Below are 22,657 nucleotides of genomic sequence, written 5' to 3'. Positions count from 1 at the left end.
ATAATGAAAGGAAGATTCCACAATGATGTTCTAAAGACTTTCTAAAAAAGAAAGCAGTGACATTAGTGAGAGGAGATAATAACGTCAAATTTGCTGTCCTGTCCCATAATTCGGAGATTCTTTTTTTTAATTTGAAGCAAAGATGATATACTACATAAATACATACAAACGTTCATATGTTTTTTTTTTCTGTTTTTTTAAATAAAAATATTAAAAACTTTAAAGAGGATGATTCTTTGTCGCCTCACAGCAAGAAGGTCACTGGTTCGAGCCTCAGCTGGGTCAGTTGGCATTTCCATGTGTTTGCATGTTCTCCCAGTGTTCACATGAGTTTCCTGCGGGTGGTAGATGTGAATTGGTCAGGCTAAAATTGTCCGTAGTGTATGTGTGTGAATTAGTGTGTATGGATCTTTCCCAGTGATGGGTTGCAGCTGGATAGGCATCAGCTGCGTAAAACAAATGCTAGATAAGTTGGCGGTTCATTCCGCTGCGGCGACCCCAATTCAATAAAGGGACTAAGCCAAAAAGAAAACAAATAAATAAAAAACTTTAAAGGATTATAGATGCTGATGACCGTTAAGCGTGTCATAACAGGCTTGTGAAAAGGTCCATATGAACATAAGTTTATGAGTAGCTATGGATGAGTAAATGTTTATGTGCCCCTCCAAATAAAGTCATGACATAATTATATATTAACAGCTTATGAGTTTGTGTTGGTTTCAGTTAGCTTAAACTTAAATGTTAATTCATACATTAATTAACAACTTGTACTAAAAAATTTATTAAGGTAGCCTTAATTGACTTATAAACTCTTGTGACTCATGGTGTAATTAAAGTTGAATCATGATTAGGTCATGCATTAACTCATAATTAGGTCCCACTTTATATTCAGTGTCCCTAACTACTATGTACTTACATCAAAAAAAATAAATACAATGTACTTACTGTGTTTATAATGTATTTGAAAACACTTGTGGTGCTCTTGAGTTGGGATAGAGGTTGGGACAGGTTTGGTGGCATGGGTAGGTTTAAGGGTAGGTTAAGACAGGGGTTCCCAAGCTTTTCAGCATGCGACCCCTAAAATAACAATACCAGTGACTCGCGACCCCCAATATCCCCTGAGGTGGTTATAAATACAGAAAACTTGCATGCAATGGCGCACACACACACCAATAGACCAAAGTCTATTCTTCGTTTAATTTTGTTTTAATGTATTTCAGTGCTGTAAATGGCCCAGAAAGTTTAACCTGGTGTTATAAAATCAATCTGCTGCATCTGACGCTATTGCTGTGTCTTTAATATAATGTATTTACCCCAGGGGTCGCAATCCAATAGAACAAGTAAATAAGCTACTGTAGTAACTATAAACTACTGTTTTTTTTTTTTTTCTCTTCAGTTGGTTATGGATAAAATATGGTAATTCTTATTGTCTAATAATAATAAGTAGATTTTTGGAAATCACCAGGCAACCTCCCCTTCATTGTTCCGCGACCCCTCAAGGGGTCCCGACCCCCACTTTGAGAACCACTGGGTTAAGGTGTAAGGGATGGTCACCAGTGTATTTACAAATGTAATTACAAAAGTTAATTACAGATGTAATTACATACATGTATTGAATCAAGCATAAGTACACAGTAAATACATGTATTTACACAATAAGTACATTGTAACAATCTATTAATTCTTTTGTAAGTACATATTAGCTAAGGCCACTTAATATAAAGTGGGACCCATAATTAATTGATAATAAAGTCTTGTTTAGTTTACATATTAATATAATACACCATTATCCATGTACTGTTATTGTAAAGTGTTGCCATTTTAAGTTTATTTTATTTTAATTCATTGCATTTGTGTAACAGATGTTTTAATGCTTTTATATCCAAAGTTGATTTTCAAAGAATACAGTGTTTCAAAGCACACATGAACTGGCCAGAAGTAAAAAGTAAAACATTAAGGTGTTTTCCACATACATTTCAGCAATAAATGACAGTTACAACCTTATTGTTATTGAAATAAAGTTCTCGTTTGATTTAACTCATATTGTTTTGTAGCATTATTTCATTTTATTTTATTGTGATATTATCATTGTAGTTTCTAGCAGCTGAGAGAAAAAAAATGGATACAAGCATTCACAAGTGGGATGCTGAAATGGGAAGGGGAGGGTAGGGTAGCATGCTGTCCACTGAAATGTTTCCCACTAGGACACAATTTATCGTCAACGAGAGTGGTCAGAATTTAGAACAGCCGACAAGCTCATAAAGCGACGAGCAATAGAGAAGCAAAGTGCATTTTTGAGACAAGGAAGTCTATAACACCTGGAGAGACCTAACCATTAGCATTCAAGGACAGTCACTGGTACAACCTAGAACAGTAAGTATGTGATTTAAAATCACACCTGAGGCAGAAATTGTATAATCTTTCTGGATCTGCAGGAAGTAACATCACGATCAGGTTGATTGCCTGATGGCAACACAAGAACATACATGCACTATCACTTAATTAGTAACTTTCATGAACTAAGAGTGTATTATCTGTTGATGCAAGTCTTTGAAATTAAGTTGTAATTGCATCTAAACATCTAATGAAATGTAATGACAAATTGGCAATGAAAATATAAATTATTTTAGCAAATTGCAACCTCAGATAACCTTATGATTCGATATTGTTTGCACTCCTTTATTTAAGAGGTGGTCCACTACGATATATTTAAAACTTTAGTTGATGTGTAATGTGCAACCCAGGCTCATTCTGAAAACATAGTCCCATGGACATTTCTGGAGACCATGAAATACGTCCAGGGAGGTACGTATTTTTTTAGTTTTTGTTTTTCGCGAATCCACAAGAGGCCACTGCGTGCGCTTTTTCTAATCTTGAATGTCTCTCGCGAGTGCTGTTCGCGCCCACACTGTTTTCGTGTAAACCCACCAGAGGCCGCTGTGAAGTGACTGTCTGTCTGACTGACTGAATGACTGAATGATTGACTAGGTGACCAGCCAATCAACTGACCCACCCACCCGCTTGCTTCCCTAAACCCAACTGAAGATTTACAAAAGCCGCCCAGAAAAAGAAAAGCTCTCGTCTGATTTTTACCACGCTTTCAAATTTTACCAAATTCTAACCCTGTTATTCACTTGTTCATTTTATTTTTTTGGATTCTGCTTTTGTCTTATCTGATTTCTGGACCGATTTTTCCCGGACTTGAACCCAGTCATTGTCAACTCCTATCTGCGCCTCAAGTCTGCTGATGTACACGACAAGCTAACTTGACAAACTGGTTGCAGCGGGAAAGCCCTCCACATGAAGATAAGTGGTCAGCCGGTGAGCGCAAAAAGAAATGGCATCACACTATCCCGTACCATTCGCTTAAAAAAATGAAATGCAGCCATACGTACCTCCGGATATGTAATTCGTTGTCATCAGAAACATCCACGGGACACGTTTTCAGAATGAGCCTTTGTTGGTAATGTAGCTGTGTAAACACCTGACTAAAGGTGCTGTAACGTTATAGCAGTGAAAGCTAAAATAGCATCCAAATGCAGCTATTTCACAGAGCTTCTTCTATTTTTTGTATTTGGGTTTCCAAAGGGCACGACACAAAGAGAGAAGTGCTTACAGTTTAATTTTAATTATGTTCCAAAGAATTATAAAAAATATATAGCTCTAGCATTTGACAAAGGACAGCTTCCAGAATCTTTTCCAGAAAAACTCCTCCAACCATAATAGACGAAGCTGTGGATTGTGAGCCACAACCTCAAGTACTTGGTTAAAATTGGACTATTACATACAGTTTCTAGCGTTAACAGTATGTTGTTCAACAGTATGTAGAAATGCATATTTATCCATCAAACTGCTGTAAACAGCCAGGATCTATAGCAGTTCTGCATTTGCTCTATATGCAGACAATTTCTCTGCATTCTACGTCTCAATAACCAACTTTCAAAAGATATGTGCATGTCTCATATTACTTACATACACTTAAAACCTGAATATATATGAAAGGCACTTGTAAGATTTTATTTTAGAGAGCAGGCATGATATTCAGCTGTGTCCTCTTCAATTTCTTTCTGATTCAGGCTCAAACTGATCCGGCTAACAGTTACTCTGACTGACTGTTTTAAGTCAGCGCAAAAGTGCATGCTTGTAGGGGTGTTATGCTTCCTGGTGATGTGGAGCCGATCCACAAATCACAGCACATTATGTTAGCTGACCCATCAGAGCTTCTTGAGCGCGGGCCATTCAGAGGAACTAGGAAATATGACAGTGGTTTTCATGTTAGCTGTGTAGCTGTGTATAATCAAGATAAGATATATGAAAATAAATAATGAGATTTTCTACAAATGAAGCATGAGAACACTGCTTTGCATCTTATAAACACAACTAAGCCTTAAAAATACACTCTGGACCACCCTAATATGTTTGTGTTTAGGTATGGCAACAATTATTTTAATTCTAAGGAAGTAATGCGATTTGTAGCATTGCATTTCTGACCATCCATGGTAGAATTACTAAATTCCAGCATAACATTGACAGTTATTGTGAAAGAATGATTCATTTCCACATATGAATTGGCCTCCAATTGACCAGAACTCCACAAAAAATCATTTAGGATGTGCAGGAGTGCACTCCTTTTTGATAGAAATAAACATTGCAAATGATTGCCAATTCAAACAATGCTACTTTTTTTCTGCTACACAGATTTTTATTTTTGTTTGTTGTGCTTTTTCTTTTCCATGTTTAAAAAATTCCAGATGATTTTTAGCAGTGTGTGCCAGCAGTAGCTTAGTTGTCCATTCTAGCTATCAAAACCTTAGTGCCAATAAACAGCTGATCTATGAGCTTGTTTCACATTATCTTGTTGTTTTACCTCATCATATTCAATTTAGATTCGAAACAACTTGAGTTACATCTAATTTTCAATCACACTGCAGACTCAAAGGCCAGAGAGGAGCATTGTGTTGGGAATAACAGTGCCTGCTGAATAGTGATACAAAAATATCCACTAAAGGGGTAAATAGAACTTTTTTATTATTATTATTTTCTAAAATGCCAACTCAATCTCGCAGTATTTCTTAATTTGTTCAAATAAAATCATGTGAATTTGTATAAATATTTCACTTTTCTGACATATTTAAAATGGTCACGTTTACACATGAGGTCAGGCATTAAATACAGACATACAAACACTAAGCAGTAAAACATTGTATTGGACAAGTGTAATATTTTTCTGAGACAAACTTCACGCTGTAGAAAGTTGTACAGGGACCAGCAGTTGGGCTAAGTCGGAGCACTCACTCTGGTCCCCCGGCGCTGGTTGGGGAAATTCCAAATTGAACCAAAACAATCCATTACAATTGGCTTAAGATTTTTTAAGCAACCAAATTTTGGGACATTGCAACCTGCAGAACCTGGTTAATTAAAAAATAAATAAATAAATAAATAAAGTTGTTCAGGTTGTACAAATTTATGCAACATTGTGGTGATCAAATGTCCCCACAAGTATTGTAAAACCAGAAAGCTTTGACATTGTGAAGAGAAAATGTTTATTCATTAATTTTCTGTTTGGTTTAGTCCCTTTATTCATCAGGGGTCGCCACAGCGAAATGAACTGCCAACTTATCCAGCATATGTTTTATACAGCGGATTCCCTTCCAGCTGCAACCAGTTACCGGAAAACATTTATACACTTTCATTCATACACATACACTACTGACAATTTAGCTTACTCAATTCACCTAGAACACATGTCTTTGGACTTGTAAGAGGAAACTGGAGTACCCGGAGGAAACCCACGCTAACATGGCGAGAATATGCAAACTGTTTTTAGAGGTAGAGTTATGTTTGGGAATATTATAAGTTTGATTACTATAAAAACAAGGGAATTTTTTGTGTGCTTGTTTGTGTTTGTGTGTGTGGGTGCACTGTTTTGGTTGTTCACGAGGGCAGACATTTGTATAATGTCAGTGGTCTGACCTACTCTAAGTAATACAACATTGAACTGGTTTATGAGAACATGCGTTGTGTCTTTGTAATTCAAAGTGCTTATAAACATACTTAATGGTGTCTTATGACATTCCAAAGGTGAGAAAAGGTCATTTAATAAGCAGATTTAACAGTATATTTGGCAGTACGCTTATGGAGAGCGTTTGTAAACCACCAACAACAATGTGTGTGCATGCGTCTGTGTTTGTGTATCCATAAGCAGAAAAGGACTGAGTGAACCAGAATGAAGGTTGAGACAGGTGGCAGAGGTCATGATGAGTTTAAGTCTGTATTATGATTTTGTGTGGATATAACAGATGAGTTGTAGATAGGTGTAGCCCCATATATACTATTCATATCATCTGATCTGTGGTATTAAAGACTTCTATGCTCTAATGAAATATCTTACTGTAAATTGAACTGGGGGATTTATTATCTGTGCAACAAAGAGAATCAATGATCCTCAGATGTCTCTTGCTTTTATAGAAAATGATCTCCAACACACACACGTGCACATGATCAAACACACATACACACACACATACGCTTTGACAAATGGCTTTCATCTTCCTGGTTCTCATCTAACAGTTGTATATCAACTCACTCATTTCTTTTCCATTTTTCACTGCTCTCTCTCTCTCTCTCTCTCTCTCTCTCTCTCTCTCTCTCTCTCTCTCTCTCTCTATCTCTCTCACTGTGTGAGCAGTAGACAAAGTAACTTAATGTCACGAAGTCATTAGGATGTAAAGAGAAGTGGCAGAGATGTGGAAGGTGTTCTCTGTATCTTTCTTACACCAAAACACACATGCACACTCACAGACACTGATATGGAGGCGGATGACGGCCTGACAGCAGTGATCCATCAAGCGTCTGAAAGGGAACTCTCTGAAGAGAAACAAAGAGGGAAAGGAATGCTGATGGAACGGCAGAGAAAAGTGCATTTTTTTATGTTGTTGCTAGGGTTTTCTGGGTGGTTGTTAAAGAGTTCTTGGTGGTTGCTATGGTGTTCTGGGTGGTTGCCGAGTTATTCAGTATTAGAGTGTTCATAAGCCCCCGTCAGATCACACGAATCTGCCACAATTTTGGCACGATTTGCTTGATGTAGGGTGTTGTGGGGATTCGAAAACAACAAATTGGCGTCATGACAGAAGATTCAATCATTTCTTCTTGTGTAATGTGGCATAGTTCATGACAACCGATACCATGTCTGCAACCCTTACAACACCAGCGAGTTCCGTCACGTGCGTGACACTGTGCAATAGAAGCACATCATTTCTCATCATAACAGTGGGTGCTGCCTGCGCCTGTCAGGTAATAAAAAAAAAATAGGCTGCATATTTACTTATGTGTGGTTCATAGGTGGATAAGATCAATCATTGGTTATGCAAACTTTAACTGCTTTTTTTATTTAGTGAAGAGCAGCAAATGACTCTCTCATTGTGTTTTGTTTGATAACAGAGGTGTCACTTTAATAATGCACAGATCTATAATGAAAGCATTCCACTACTTTAGTAACTGTGCTCATTTAAGAGAAAATTAGTGTTTAAAATAAAACACGCAGGACAGACATGTATACATATTTTAAGTGTATTTGTCTGTTTGAACTCACACACAAATCACCAAAGTATCCCAAAATTTTGCTACTCCATAAATAGTGTGTAGAGAAGCTGATCTGGGAACAGTTTATCATACGGAGCATGTCCGTCAGCCAGCACGCATCGCATACTCTGAATTCAGAGGTTGCGATGATCAACGCACAGCTTTAACGAAAAGAAAGTGAATGCAAACGTTTTAATATTTGTTTTAATGTGCTTTCAAGCCAAAATCAATTAAAAGCAAAATTATCTTGATCAGCTCTTACAATTCTATCAAATTTAAGGTCGGCTCTATATTGAAGGTACTTTCACTTTTTATATTTAGATTAAACATACGGGGAAATATGGGAAAATTAAACGTGATATCGGGAAAAAACAGGATGACAGTATGTGTCATGCTAATTGTTAATGACGTTATCAATCATCGCTTGGATACAGCAAAATAATCATCTTTATCATATCTTTACCTCTGTCTTTGTCGTGTTTTTCTTCCTCTTCTTTTTCTTTTTTGCTTCCTCTGCGCACCAGGCAGTTTAGGGCATTCTGACATGTTGAGCTTGTTGACCAATCAAAAAAAAAGAACACCGTGTAGCAGGTAAGGTCTTATTATTTGAATGGGGGGTGTCTTAGGTGATTAGGCTATATTATCATTGATTAATACTACTACTACTTAGTAGGCTTTGCACTATGCAGTTAAATTAGTGTGGGCGTATTATTTTATAAGTCATAATACCAACTAGTTTTAAGAACAGTGAAAGTTACACTTTTTTTTTTCCTCTATTTCTGGCACCCCCCTGGATCTACAGCGCCCTTGGCATTTGCCTATACTGCCTATGCCACGAGCCGGCCCTGGTGTTGCAAATGTGCTTTCATTTCCCCTGTCTCACTCGTAGCAAATTCAGGAGAGTGGGTGTTTAATAAGCAACCCTGGCAGGAAAATATACATTTAGATTTCAAAGAAAATATCTTAATACTAAAAAGGGAATCACAAGTTTGATCCTATCCATGTTGTAACGAATGCCCTTAAGTAATATAGTTATTACTTGTCTACCAGCATCAGTGTTTATTTAGACAGAAATAAGATTTTTAAAAAATTGAACGTGAGATAAGAAATATTGTTATAGCAACACTTGTGACTGCTTTGGGAAATAACACTCATAGTAGACGTCACAGAATGACTGATTCTGAAGGAACATGTATGCTGGCACATTTGTTACCCACGACAAGTCAAGATTTTATCAAGAAAAAAAATCTCATAATCTGACATAGTAACTTTTGAAACTGACAATAAAAATTGCGTCATCTGACTGGGGTGTTAGTGGTTGATAAAGTATTCAGGATATATGAAGGATTGCTAGGGCATTTTTAAGGGGTTAGTTCACTAATAAATAAAAATTATGTTATTGATTACTCGTGCTCATGTCTTCCCATCTTCAGAACACTGTCACCTTTCAAAAGAGATCAAAAATAATGCATAATACTAAAAATGGTGCAGTTGAGGGCTATTGACTAGTTGTACTAAGTTGACTAGAATGTCATGACTAGCATGGTCACACATAAAATTCAGTTTGCAGTTAGAACCATTTCCTACCTTTCCTTGCAATCAAATAAAATCCACTGCAATTATTGTCAACAGAGATGTTTGATTCACAAGAATATTGATTATCAATCCAACCTTATGTCATTCACATTGGTCCAGCTGTTCTTTAGGCTAGACTGGGTTATTTTTGTGAATGAATTTTTGTTTAAATGAGTTGTGAGAGTAGATTGATTGACCTATTTATAAATGCAACTGTTGCTTTGTTACTGAATCAATGTCTTAAGTCCAACTTGCAGTTTTAGTAAAAAATTTTTTTTCTTTTTATTATTTTATTTGAAACATTAATCATTAAAAGAGAATTCATTGGAATTTTTCAGTTAAATTGCAAATATTGTTCCTTAATGGGAAAATTGACTGCAGTAGTAGAGAGAATGAAAAACGATGGTAAGGAGTATGCCACTCTAAAAAGTTTATGAACTACTGTTATACAGTCTAGATAACAAGGTCATACCTATGATATAAAAAATAACTCAAAATTAACGCAAAAGTAGTGTAACATATTTTAATATAGAGACAATTACTATTGTAATACTGTAAACAATTTCTTTCAAATTACAGAAACTATTTATATATTATTTATTACATTTTAGATGTAATTTGCAAATGCAACCAAAGTGCAGGATAGCAATAAGTAAATGGCTATAAGTAAGTGCCAATCATCCAAAATAATAGTGTGGTTACTAGACACTACAGGTGTTTTTGCTTTTTGCCTTTGCATGACTTCTCACTTTTTGCATACAATACAAAGGCAGAGGACAGTAACTTCAAAATAGGGGTCAAACTTCAAGTTTGAGCTCTTTTATTATTTATTTATTTATTTATTTTTTACTAAAACAAGTAATTGGCAATTTTCCAATGTCCTATCTATAACTAATTTGTCAGGGCAACAAAAAGAATCTTTGAGGTCATTTTTCTCAATTCAACACTCTAGCGTGTTAAGGTCTTTTGCCTTTAAAGGGCTGAATGGTTCTGAGACATTAAAAGTACGGGAAAAGAAGCAATAACAATGTCAAAACATCCCATGTGACTTGAAAATGGTGGGTGGGGAAGCGTAATGGCTTGAGGGAAAGTAATTAGTGACAGAATTTTTGGGTGAACTAACTCTTTAATAAGGCATTGGTAGGCTGTTCTTGGTAGTTTGAGTGTTTAAGAGGTTTTGATGGATGCTGGAATGATCTGTTACCACAACTACTGTTACAACTACTGTTACAGGACACAATAACATTGCTAGGTGTTCTGTGGTTGCCCATTCCTACAGTATGCTAGGATTTTTATTTATTTTTTATTTATTTTTTTGGTGTTTGGTATAGCATTCTGTTGCTGCTATTGCATTGCTAAGCTGCTTTGCTGTTGGTAGGCCATTGCAGTCTTTTTGGTGGTTGCTTGTGTATTCTGGTTGTTTGCAAAGGCATTCCATACACTCTCAGCAATAAAGGTACGCGAGCTGTCACTGGGGTGGTACCTTTTTAAAAGATACATTTGTACTTGAAGGTTCCATATTGGTACCTCAAAAGTATATGTTAGACCTAGAAATTTTAAGAGGTACACTTTTGTATTTTTTAGGTACTAATATGTAACCCTGAGCTAATAATATAGACATTTTAACTACAATATTTAAACTTTTTGTAAAGATACCACCTTTGTGACAGATCGCGTACCTTTATTTCTGAGAGTGTAGTGTTCTGTTCTGTTGCGAAGACTTTCTTAGATTGTAAGAAAGGAATTGGTAGTGTGTATTTGTGGATGCTAGGACTTTTTGGATGTTTTCAGTGACATTGCTATAGTTGTGTGATAGATTTTGCAAGGAGATTGCTATCATGTTACATTGTTGCTAGGGTACTTCTTTAGTGTCCTAGATGTTGAAAATGCATTGCTTTGGTGTTTGTGGCATTTGCAATAGTGTTTTGAATGTTTATTAAGACACTGTGTTGTTGCTAGAGCCATTCTAATGTGCTCTGAGTGGTTTATAGTGCATTTCGAGGGTGTTTTGAGTGGATCTTGTTCTGTGATTGCTAATGCTTTGCTAGGTATACTTAGTGATTGACAGTGCATTAGACTGGTATTCTGGATGGATGCAGGGCATTGCTATTGTGTTTTTCGGTTGCTGTATGATGAGGGTGTGTAATGAAAGTATAATCTAACTAGTAAAAAAGAAGAAAACATGTTTTTGTATGTTTTGTAAATCAGACAGAACTGAGATTTTTTTTTTAACTCAACCATGACCCAGCAATGACCTGCTCAGCACAGCACATTCATACCATCAGCATCGATCCATTAGGGCATTTGATTATCTATCCAACCATGCTTCCATACGCCTGTTACTTACTCTATTTTTTTCATACTTTCATCATCTTTCCATCCACCCATCCAATTTGTCTGCCTGTTGTATCCGTCTGTCTGTGTCTGCCTTCATATATGAATCTTTTTGAGCAGGTCATTCTCATATTACTCCTCATTTCCTGTTCTTCTGTTTTTGAGTTCACTGTCTCAGAGCAGTGTGTCAGCAGAATATAAATTCTGATCTACTAATGCACTGGAAAGGCTTGATATTATGAGCATTGTAATATGAACTTTGTATTTGTCAGACCACATCTTGCATTTTATTTATTGCCTGCAGGTTTGTTTATCTGCATTTATGAGGATTTTACATGGATTTATACTAATTAAAGATATTTTTATGGTCCATTATCTAAGCCATAGAAATTTTCTTTTTCTTTTTTAACGATTCAAGCACAAAGTCTAAAGTGCATGGTGCAAAAGCATTAAGGGCATGTCCAAATCCAGTTTTGTTATTTTAAAGATGGAAAAATATGGTATGCACCCTAGCGCAGGGTTGAGCTTATTCTATCAATGAACTATGTCATGTTTACTTTCTCTTAACTTTACTTTTACTCTTTATTTTATTCCTTTACTTTCATGAAATGAGGAAACGGTGCTGTACGCACTCCCCCGAAGACATCCTTTAGCCTACATATTTAACTTTGTTTGTTAAGCACAAAGATTTGTTTCAAATCTATTTTTAAATTCAATTCAAATTTCCAGCAAAGGAATAAATGAACAATAATAATGAAGTCCAAACTTCCAAACAGACATCCTATTCTTATGCCTCATATTGTCAAATCAAAACTAGTTTTTATAAAAAATAATTATAAATGTGCATATAATAAATACTTCTTATAATAGTAAAAACATTATACAAATGCAAATTGTCATGAATAAACTGAACCCAGCACCCCCCCCCCCTCATTTATATAGAAAATGATAAATTTATATATTTTTTTCTTTTTTCTTTGCTTTTTTTTTTTTTTTTTGTATCTGCGAAGATGTTTGTGCATTGCTGTACATCCTTTGTGCAAGCGTTTTGGACCAGCATTTCCTACCTGCTTTTAGTTGGTCACTGGTGGCGCAGTCTATTTGAGTTCCTCAAAATAGCAATGCGCCAACAATGCTCTTTAACTTTTAGACTAAAAAACCCATGAGTCTACAAAGTCTGAGTCTGCAAATGGATTTGCTACTTAATCAACGTGGCGCAAAGAGTGTAAATGACAGTTGCACTGGTCTAAAAATAGCAATAAATTGTGCTATACACACCCTGTGCCTTGTTGTGCCAGGTTTATGATAGGGCACTTACTGATTATTTAGTTTGTTTTCCTTATTATTACAATTGGCTTGTTCCCACATTCTAGGCATTTTTTAAAATATCTATATCCCTTTGAGGCAATGGTCCCTTATACACATGACAAGACCTAGCCCACTCATACAAGCAAAATATACAGTAAGCTCAGTATAGGAAGTAGTGTTGTCTAGATACAATCTAAGGTTGAGTTTTTATTGTCACATGATTGTGTAATTCCTTAATAAATCAAACCATCTGCTGCATTAATGAACAACCATAAAACAGCTCATGTTTTGCCTAGATTAAGGAGACCTTAGTTGACCAGCTTCACAAGCTACTATTAGTTGGTGTTTGCACATCTTCTGGATCAGCCTCACACTAGCATACACTGGCACTTAATTTATTTTGGAACGAGCTATTTTAGCAGCTTTGGAGCAATAAGTATCAAAGTATTCACACATTGTTCACTGTGCAAAAAAAAAATGTTAAATGCTCAGCAAACATCTTTCATTTCTTCATGATCTGCCCTCCTTCATTAGAACCTGCTGTTCCTGCACAGCTACAAGCTAACTGCTAATGAACTTGTTCTGTTTATATAATGTTGCTGCAGGGACATTTCCAGGATAAGAGAGAGAGAATTGATGAGGAGGAAGGTGAGACATATTTGGTTTAGGAAAAGAAGAGAGAGGAGATGAGAGGACAGGAGAGGAGAGCTTTTCCCAAGACAAAATGACCAACACTTCATAAATAAGAGAGAAAATGAAAAATATAGATGTTGGAGTGGATGTATGCATGAATTTGTATTTAAGAGAGGAAAAGATATTTCAGGGGAAGAGGCTTTGAGAATTTGAAATAAATAAAATAATTGAAGCAGGTTTTGTGGTGGGCCCTTGGAGTATGGGATGCTTGCATTGATGTTAGCATGGTGAGAGAATGCATGGTAAGAGAATGCATGCTACTTTAATGCAACTTCTTTTTCACTTTATGACACACACACATAGAGAAATAGAGATAGACAAAAAGCTCTATTTTAATGACCCAGACACGAGGTCTAAAGTGAATGGCGCAAAAGCATTAAGGGCATGTTTAAATCCACTTTTGCTATTTTAAAGAAGGAAAAGTATGCTCTGCGATGCATGGTCTAACAGGGTTGTGCTTATTCTATTAATGAGTTTTGGGTATGTTTTGTGCATAACGTGTATTAAATCGATCAGAGTCTTATCTCCCGTTCCCTTTAATAGTCAGTTATGTCGCACCATGGCACATTTGCTATTTACAGGGTGTACTTTGTAAGTGGAAAAACTAAACGCTTCACTAGCAAGAAAACAGTTAAACAGAGCATCTGCAGCACGCGGATAAAGAACAAGCCTTCTTCATTCAGACTTTGTACTTTCTCTTTGCTTAACTTTTACTCCTTTACTTTCGTGGATAACAGTGGAAACTTAATCCACTAAAGACATCCACTTGTCTAGATATTTATTTTGTTTGTTAAGTGCAAAAATTTGTCTAAAAACGTGAACTGTTTCTAAATTCAGTTCTAATTTCCAGTAAATGAATAAATGAATAATAATAATGAAGTGTGGTCAAAAAAATTTGTATTATCCAAACGTCCTATTCCTATGCCCCATATGATGATGAAGACGTCTACAAAACCAACAGGTGAACAAATCTAAACTTGTTTCTATTAAAACAAATATAAATATGCATATAATAAATAATACTAATAATAATTATGAAAACATTATGTAAATGCAGATTGTCATGAATAAACTGAAATGCCCCTTGAGATGAAGAAGGCATGGAGGCAGTGGTTTTTATACTCATTCCTTCATTCATTTATTAATTTTCTTTTCAGCTTACTCCCTTTATTAATCTGGGGTCGCCACAGCGGAATAAACCGCCAACTTATCCAGAATGTTTTTACGCAGAAGATGCCCTTCCACTCATTCACACACTACGGACAATTTAGCAGGGGTGTCAAAATTTATTTGTGTATATTTGTTTATTGCTGTACATCCTGTGTGCATTGAGAAATGTGTAAGCATTTGGACCACAGAGAGACAAGAGAGAGAGAGAGAAAGAGAGAAAGAAAAGAAGAGAGAGAGAGAGAGAGAGAGAGAGAGAGAGGGAGAGAGAGAGAGGCATAGAATAAAAGTGGTAAAGCAGTGTAAAGTGTCCTTCATGTGTGCACATGAATATGTATAGAGGAGTGTGTTTTGAATAGAAAGCACTATACATAGCTTTTCAGCTATATGTGTGTGAGTGTGTATGCTTGTGTTTTCACTATAGCACTGTAAAATCAATCTCTCCTATGTTGTATTACTGCATTAGCCACCGCTGAATGTGTACTTGAGCTTATAGAAGGTATTTGAGGGAGAAAGTGGTAAAAAGAGGTCAAAAAATAAATGGCCCACAATAGACCTTGAGTTCCATAAATAGCTGAATATACACATCTGTCTTTCATTGCAGGGGGTGAGGTCTTATGTACAATCATAAACGTTTCTGGAGCAGAATGCTGTTCTCTGACCCGTTCACGTGTATCAAGTCAGCCACTGACAAATTTTTTATGACTACAAAAGGTCATCCTTTAGTCCTTCATTTCAAACACTAGAGCCCACGACCACCAAACATAGGCAGGGAAACATACGGTAGAATAAAACAAATAAGATGTCATTGAACATAAAATACAGAACTTGTGTGTCAGCAAAAAAAGAAATACATTTTTGAACAAGCAGGGGTGCATTTCCAAAAAACATTGTTAGCCAACTAAGGTTGCAAGTTTTGTAGTTACAAACAAAGTTTGTTGATTTGGTGTTTTCCAAAACCATCGTTTCAATGAATGTTTGCAAACTGCATCGCAAAAATAATAGAGTTCCTGGTTGTGTTTTATTGCCAGTTATCCCTTCAAGCCCTTTTAATTTAGAATGTTTTAACATTTATCTTGGAGTGATTAAAAAAATTCAGTCATCTCTGTTAGGTCTAATTTGCTTTCAAAATATTCTCTGCAGTTTAGTTTTAGCAATCTTCATATTGACAATTGCACTCCCTTCATAGTGCACTTTAAAATCTTTATGCCATTTTTTTTTCTAAATGACTTTTTTTCTTCTTTTTTTAAATGCCATTTTGAACGCAGCCGTGGCTCATGATGAAAGCTATAGGTGACCAATGAAAAGTGGGATGTGCTTTCCGAAGGCAAGACTGACCTGCCAGTGCCAAGCTGTGAGACACAGCTTTGTTTGTATGTTTTTTCCTGCGATGCTGTCAGGGCCGATACAGCAAAGCTGTTTGTGTGCAGCAAGTATTTTTGTCGGGAGAGCAGTACGAGAATTGGAGAATGGTGGACGTTGTCTTTTATCAGGAATTTGTTCACATTTAGACACATCGCCGTGCTGCTGTGTTTGTCTAAATCCTCCAGATTACCAACAGGGCTAATGGTTAAAATAGACAGGGCAAGAGACCTGCTGCACTGAGTCTGCATTCAGAACTATGATTCAGACCTGGGGATTGAGAGAAAACTCCTTATTTATAGTGTTTATCTGAACACGATTATCTTTATAATGATATAAATTGTGGGTATCTGTATATGACATTACGAGTAACAAATGTAGAAGGCCATTAAATTACTGTTTATTTATTTATTTTTTTGCATATTAACTTTGTAAACTATAAAATCATGCGTCTCCTTGAGGTTTGTGTCTCATTTTGTGAGCCAACAGACAACAGTTGTTCACTCCCACTCCTGCCCTTTGCTCGTGGAGCTCCACGCCCATAATGATGCATCTTTTTAAAAATTTCTGAGGTAGACCTGAACCGAAAGTCGGGGGTGTCATGACCCTTTAAGACATGTATATCTACTGTAATGGGCCTATGTGCTAGAATATTTCTGTAGTGGGTTAAATGTGTCAAAATTGTAAAAGTTTACATAAAAGCAAAACAAAACTACTTGAAAGTGTTATTAGTATATAGATTATTTTATTATTATTATTATAAAGTAGGAAAGTAAAGGAAGTATAAAACAATTTGCACAAAAAAAAAAAAAACACTCCATCTCATTTAGACTGTCAATTTTGGACGTTTTACATTATAACTAATGTGGTTCAAACAGTGGATCTGCAACAGAGAAACTATGGTTTTAAAAACAAACGTCACTACACTGTTCTATTCCCAAATGATGCATTGTACTATGATAGTTTAGCCATGAGTTATGTCTTTGTTTGTGAAACGTAGCCCCAAATAAGCCATTGGTTGTGCCAGTTTTGCTATGTGCTAACGTTGTTTCAAAAAGAGGCAACCTAATTAAACAACCTGCTAAATTTATTTTGCACACCAAAGCACATTTGCTTGGTTAAAAACTATTTCTAAACAGAACGAAATGTGTCATGTGTGCATAATCTCTCATCACATTGGTTATTCATTCCAATCATATTACTCCATCCAAAATGGTGAAAAGCCTTGGAGTAACGATTGATGACCAACTAAACTTCTCTGATCACATTTCTAGAACTGCTCGATCGTGCAGATTCGCACTCTATAACATCAGAAAGATCCGACCCTTCTTATCTGAACATGCAGCTCAACTCCTTGTTCAAGCTCTTGTTCTCTCCAAACTGGATTACTGCAGCTCTCTACTAGCTGGGCTTCCAGCTAACTCTATCAAGCCTCTTCAACTGCTCCAGAATGCAGCAGCACGAGTGGTCTTCAATGAACCTAAACGAGCACATGTCACTCCGCTGCTAGTCCGTTTGCACTGGCTGCCAGTTGCTGCTCGCATCAAATTCAAAGCTCTGATGTTTGCCTACAAAGTGACTTCTGGTCTTGCTCCTTCTTATCTGCTCTCACTTCTGCAGATCTATGTGCCCTCCAGAAACTTGCGTTCTGTGAATGAACGTCGCCTCATGGTTTTATCCCAAAGAGGGAAGAAATCACTTTCGCGAATGCTCACGCTCAATCTGCCCAGTTGGTGGAATGAACTCCCTAACTGCATCAGAAAAGCAGAGTCACTCGCTACTTTCAAGAAACGACTAAAAACTCAACTATTTAGTCTCCACTACACTTCCTAATCTGCAATTGCCTCTCTGAATATAACATTAACTGTGTTATATAACAGTTAAATAACTAGTATTGTAAAAAAATTACTAATACTACTAATACTTCCCTTCTTAGACTTTACAGACCTGAAACTTGCCTATAGCACTTATTCATTGTTGCTCTTAGTTGTTTAAATTGCTTCCTTGTCCTCATTTGTAAGTCGCTTTGGATAAAAGCGTCTGCTAAATGAATAAATGTAAATGTAAATGTAAATATCAGTCACCCATCAGAAAGGATAGACAGCTGCTCTGAGTGATTATTGTAGCTGTTTTTATAGATGTCATCTTTTCAGCTATTATCAGGTTTCCGCTGTATGTGTATCTGTTGTTCTAAAATATGTACTTCTGAACAAATATTTCACATTGTCTTTACATTGTGCCTTTGATGTCTTTTGAGGCTCATTAGAAAAGTAATTGCTTGTATATTCAGTGTACATAACAACTCATCATAGAGTGAGATAAATTCTGGTTTGTTGGTCTGTTGGATCAGATTACTTTCCTTTTGCAGGTGAGCCACTCCAAGCAGGCTTAGATTGTTTTTGGTTGATCTGAGTGTCATTTTTGTGTTCACAAAAACCCAAACAACTGAGCTACGGGAAAAACTTGTCAGTGTTCTGTTTCTACGATGTTCTTGGGGGTTGCTATTGTATGCTATTTGTGTTTGACAGGACATTGTCAGCTGTTCTTAGTGGTTTCTTGAGCATTCTGGGAGTTGAGATGTTGCTTTTGGGTTGAGGTAATGTATTTTTATTGTGTTCTGTATTTATTTAGATTATTAATTACTGTCTAACTTGTAATAAGTCTGACAGAACTGAGATTTTACAGTGTTTATGTGGCTATGCTAAAGCAGACAGGTCTTATGATTTATATTATAATCTTATGAAATAACTAATTTACCAGAATCCATAACAATGACCCTAGGTTGTGTAAACCTATGAAGTCTTACATAAAACAAGATAAATATTATCTGTAAATATTCTTGTATTAAAAAAAAACTATGAAGTATGAGTCGAGCACTTTTACAACATGGAATGTCTACCAATGTAGAGCAATCTGAAGCAATTACTTTAATCAGTGCAATCTCTGTAAGATATTGTCTAACGGTGTGGTCTAAATAGTAAAGTTTTAGCAAACCTGGTAACATTTTAAATAACTACAGTACACACTAAGAATCATTTATCAAACATTAGCAAAGAATTATCCCATTATTTGTTAAGCATTCATTTTACATTAATAGATGTTAGAGAGTAGTTTATAAATACAGCTACAAATACGTTATTTTTGACATAACTGCACGTATAATGTGCTTAATTCCTGTGTTCCCATTTTGTATGCAGTGACTGGGTTTTTCCATATTTTATTACAGTTTTTCTCCATTGGTTTGACTCATTTCTTCAAACAGAAATTACATTCTCAAAATTCTAAGATCATTTGGCAAAACAGTGTTACAGTTTAGCACAACACTAAATCCCTTGCAAAAGCTCATACCTTTCCCAAAACAGTTCTGTCATGTGTCAAATCTAAATTTCCTTCTCATTTAAGCAGTCAGTGCCCTCAAAATGCTTCGTCCCTTTAGTATTGTGTAAACACTGCAAGTCAAAATGTTTAGATGTTTTGTCATTATGGCACAGGACCACTAAAATATCCCTCATGTCCACCTTACAGTCTTAGCCCAGTCCTTCATTGACAATGGTGACTGTACTGTAAGAGTAGCCTCCAAGGTTTGACGTCACACACTGCACTCATACTTCCAAGGAAATGGTAACTCCTTTTTTTATTGTAATGATCAACCACACAAAAAGTTATTTCCGAATATCAGAGCAAAACTAATGAATAGCTGTAATAAATTGTAATCAAATGTTCCGAGGATTCACCTACTGTATTGTGTTCATGGTATTACTGCAGCACTGCACAAGACTTTTGGCCAGCGGAGAAATTAAAATGGTCGTGCTGAACTGAGTCTGGTTCTCTCAAGGTTTTTTTTCTTCATTCTCCTATTGGTGAAGTTTTTTTTTTTCCTCTCCGCTGTCGCCACTGGCTTGCATTGTTCAGGATCTAAAAAGCTACTCATCGATAAATTTGCTCTTGATTGTTTGGACTCTTAATAATGACTTCAAACCACACTGAACTGAGCTAAACTGAACTGAACTTAAACACTAAAAACTGAACTACCCTGATCCAGTTACTATGTCCATTTATGTAAAGCTGCTTTGACACAATCTTCATTGTAAAAGCACTATACAAATAAACCTGAATTGAATTGAATTAAATATTATTGTATTGACTAATTTTTACAATTGAACAGACTATTGTGCATGCAATTACATATACAATGAAATCACGCTGATACATTTTGGAGAAGACAACCATTTGACTGAGAATTACCGATCAGTTTAGATCAACAAGATCTATTCACTTGGAAACTGTGCTAAACATAGGCTATCTGTACTTAATCATTTGCAAAGATGTACTTAGACATTTGCAATTTGGTGAAATGAATGAGAAATTCAATTTTGTTTTGAGAATGTAATTTCTGTTTCAAGAAATGAGCCAAACCAATGAAGAAAAACTGTAACGCACAGCATTTGTAACTATGTAGATTCAGTGTGTCAGGCTCTTGTCTCATTCATTTCTGTTTTTAAGAATCTTAATAATAACATCAATTACAAAGTCAGTAATTTAATAAAACCATCACTCCATTCTCCACCAGAATAGCTTATTAACTCATCTAAGTTCTGAAATGGCAACCTCTAAGCAATACAGTATAAGACTGAACTGTTTGTGCTGAAGGATGCGAAAAAGGATTGTGCATACAAAAGCCTTGTAAAGATTTTCTGTCCTGCACTTTTCATCTTGGGTCAGTCAATTACCTTGTCCATTTGTCTTCAACCGTTCCAGTATGTATGTGTGTGTGTTTGTGTGTGAATGTGAGCATTTACCTTTTCTGTCTGTGTTGATCCCAGGTCAATTAGCAGCTCATTCCCAAGTGTTTATCTGTAAGTGTTTAAGTTTCAGAGGTGTTGGTTAATCCAGGCTGAAGTGTTTATCCCTTGTCAAGGTAGAGTGTCCTTGTGTGTCAATGCCGTGTCCATGCAGACACTTCAAACATGAAGATTTAGCTTGATTCAGGCTTGATTCAATACTATTCGGATCTCCTCTAGTTTGGCCTCTGGAAAGCACTAGGATATGTTCTTCCCTTGTTAAAATGGTCCTGCTGTGAAACATTTTGGCCTTAGGGCCTTTCAGCAGTTTCACATTTCCACGAAACGCATTTGAGGATTCTCTCCATTTTCTTCCACTCTTGAGTCTTTCCAGTTGTTCTTCCCTCTAATTTCCTGGATCGTGCAGTTTTTATCTTCCCCTCATCTTCTTTTCCTGCTCTTTTGCATCCACCTGCCATGATCATGTGCTTATTTTCCTGCTCAACGCCTCCTCATCTCGTGCTCTCTCTCATTCTGTCAGTCTGTTTATTCCTTATTCCAGATTTGAACCTTGTTTGTGTTCTGCTCCAAATTGCTTTGATTGTTGTCTTCATGCATTCAGTCCTTCAGTTGCTTGTCCCATTCGTCTGTTTTTTAATTTATTTGATTATTTATCATTGTTGGATTCCAGTGAGCTACCAGTTCTGAGGTCTTTATGCCTCGTGGCAATACAACAACCCCAGCACAGAGATAAATGAGTTGATGTAAGGGAGGTATGGATGACTAAGTGGAATGAAGAAGATGAGTTGGGAATGAGGAGGAAGAGACAAGAGAAACATCACCAATTAATTTCAGTTTTAACTGTAAATGGATGCACACATAAACAGAGATACTTGGGTTGAAAACTAATAGAATGACCCTGAGGACAACTTAATTTAAATTTTAATTAAGTTGTTATTTTTGTTGACTGTTAATTAAGTTATAGTTAATTGTTTTGTTCCATTGTTCCTCTAAAATTGCATACAATAAATGCACATTTAACAGTTTTTGAAATTTACTAAAAATGTTTATATTCAAATACATGAAAGATTAAAATAATAGATAGATAGATAGATAGATAGATAGATAGATAGATAGATAGATAGATAGATAGATAGATAGACAGATAGACAGATAGACAGATAGATAGATAGATAGATAGATAGATAGATAGATAGATAGATAGATAGATAGATAGATAAACATGTGCATTCGTTATCAATCCCCAACAAATGAAACATGTATACACTTTTAGTGTTTTAACTGATACAAATACCTTAATATTGGTGATTAATAGGGTTTTTCCCAGGACAAAAGAAATTAAAGAGAGCTCCACGTCCTCTCCTTTGTTACTATCTAGGCGAAACCCTTGAAATATTAACAACTGAGACATCTCCATTGAGAGATAATAATTAATTATACTCTGCCTCTAATGTCACTTAGTGCTGCCACTGAAATGCACAGGGTACAGTTCTAAATGGAAACCCCTTCCACTGGGCTCAATAATTAGGACCCCAGTCCACCCCTATTTTTTTCTCTGTTCCCAGGACACCTCCCTCCCATCCTGATGTCATGTCACCATTTTGCACTTTCCAAAAATTCCTCCAGACTGCATAACTCATCTTTAGTCATCTCTGTCTCTCACTGTTTTCTGTGTTTTCTCACCTTGTCCAATTGCACAAAAACATTGATCCCTCTTGGAAATGTCACACAAGTGGTTTCCTGTCATTTTGTCTCTCACCTTCCCTCTCCCTCTCTCTTTCTCCGTTTCTCTATCTCTCTTTCTCCTTCTCTCTCTCTATCACACACAAACATCT

The 22,657-nt window shown here is 36.1% G+C and overlaps 2 protein-coding genes across 3 annotated transcripts in view; one reads left to right on the top strand and one right to left on the bottom strand.

The window, feature by feature from the left end:
- The window catches only part of pcxb (pyruvate carboxylase b), a 359,237-nt gene that overhangs the window by 243,821 nt on the left and 92,759 nt on the right, over positions 1 to 22,657 (top strand).
- Positions 1 to 22,657, bottom strand: part of LOC110437730 (leucine-rich repeat and fibronectin type-III domain-containing protein 4) — a 43,929-nt gene that overhangs the window by 20,362 nt on the left and 910 nt on the right. The window contains exon 3 of the mRNA XM_087262029.1: positions 20,820 to 21,584. The gene's annotated coding sequence lies outside the window, so the exon portion shown is untranslated. The remainder of the gene's footprint in view (positions 1 to 20,819; positions 21,585 to 22,657) is intronic.

This window comes from Danio rerio, chromosome 7, assembly GCF_052040795.2.
Source record: "Danio rerio strain M-AB ecotype USA chromosome 7, GRCz13ab, whole genome shotgun sequence".
Classification (NCBI taxonomy): domain Eukaryota; kingdom Metazoa; phylum Chordata; class Actinopteri; order Cypriniformes; family Danionidae; genus Danio; species Danio rerio.
The sequence above is the reverse complement of the archived record's forward strand: the minus strand, read 5'-3'. Positions and strand labels throughout refer to the sequence as shown.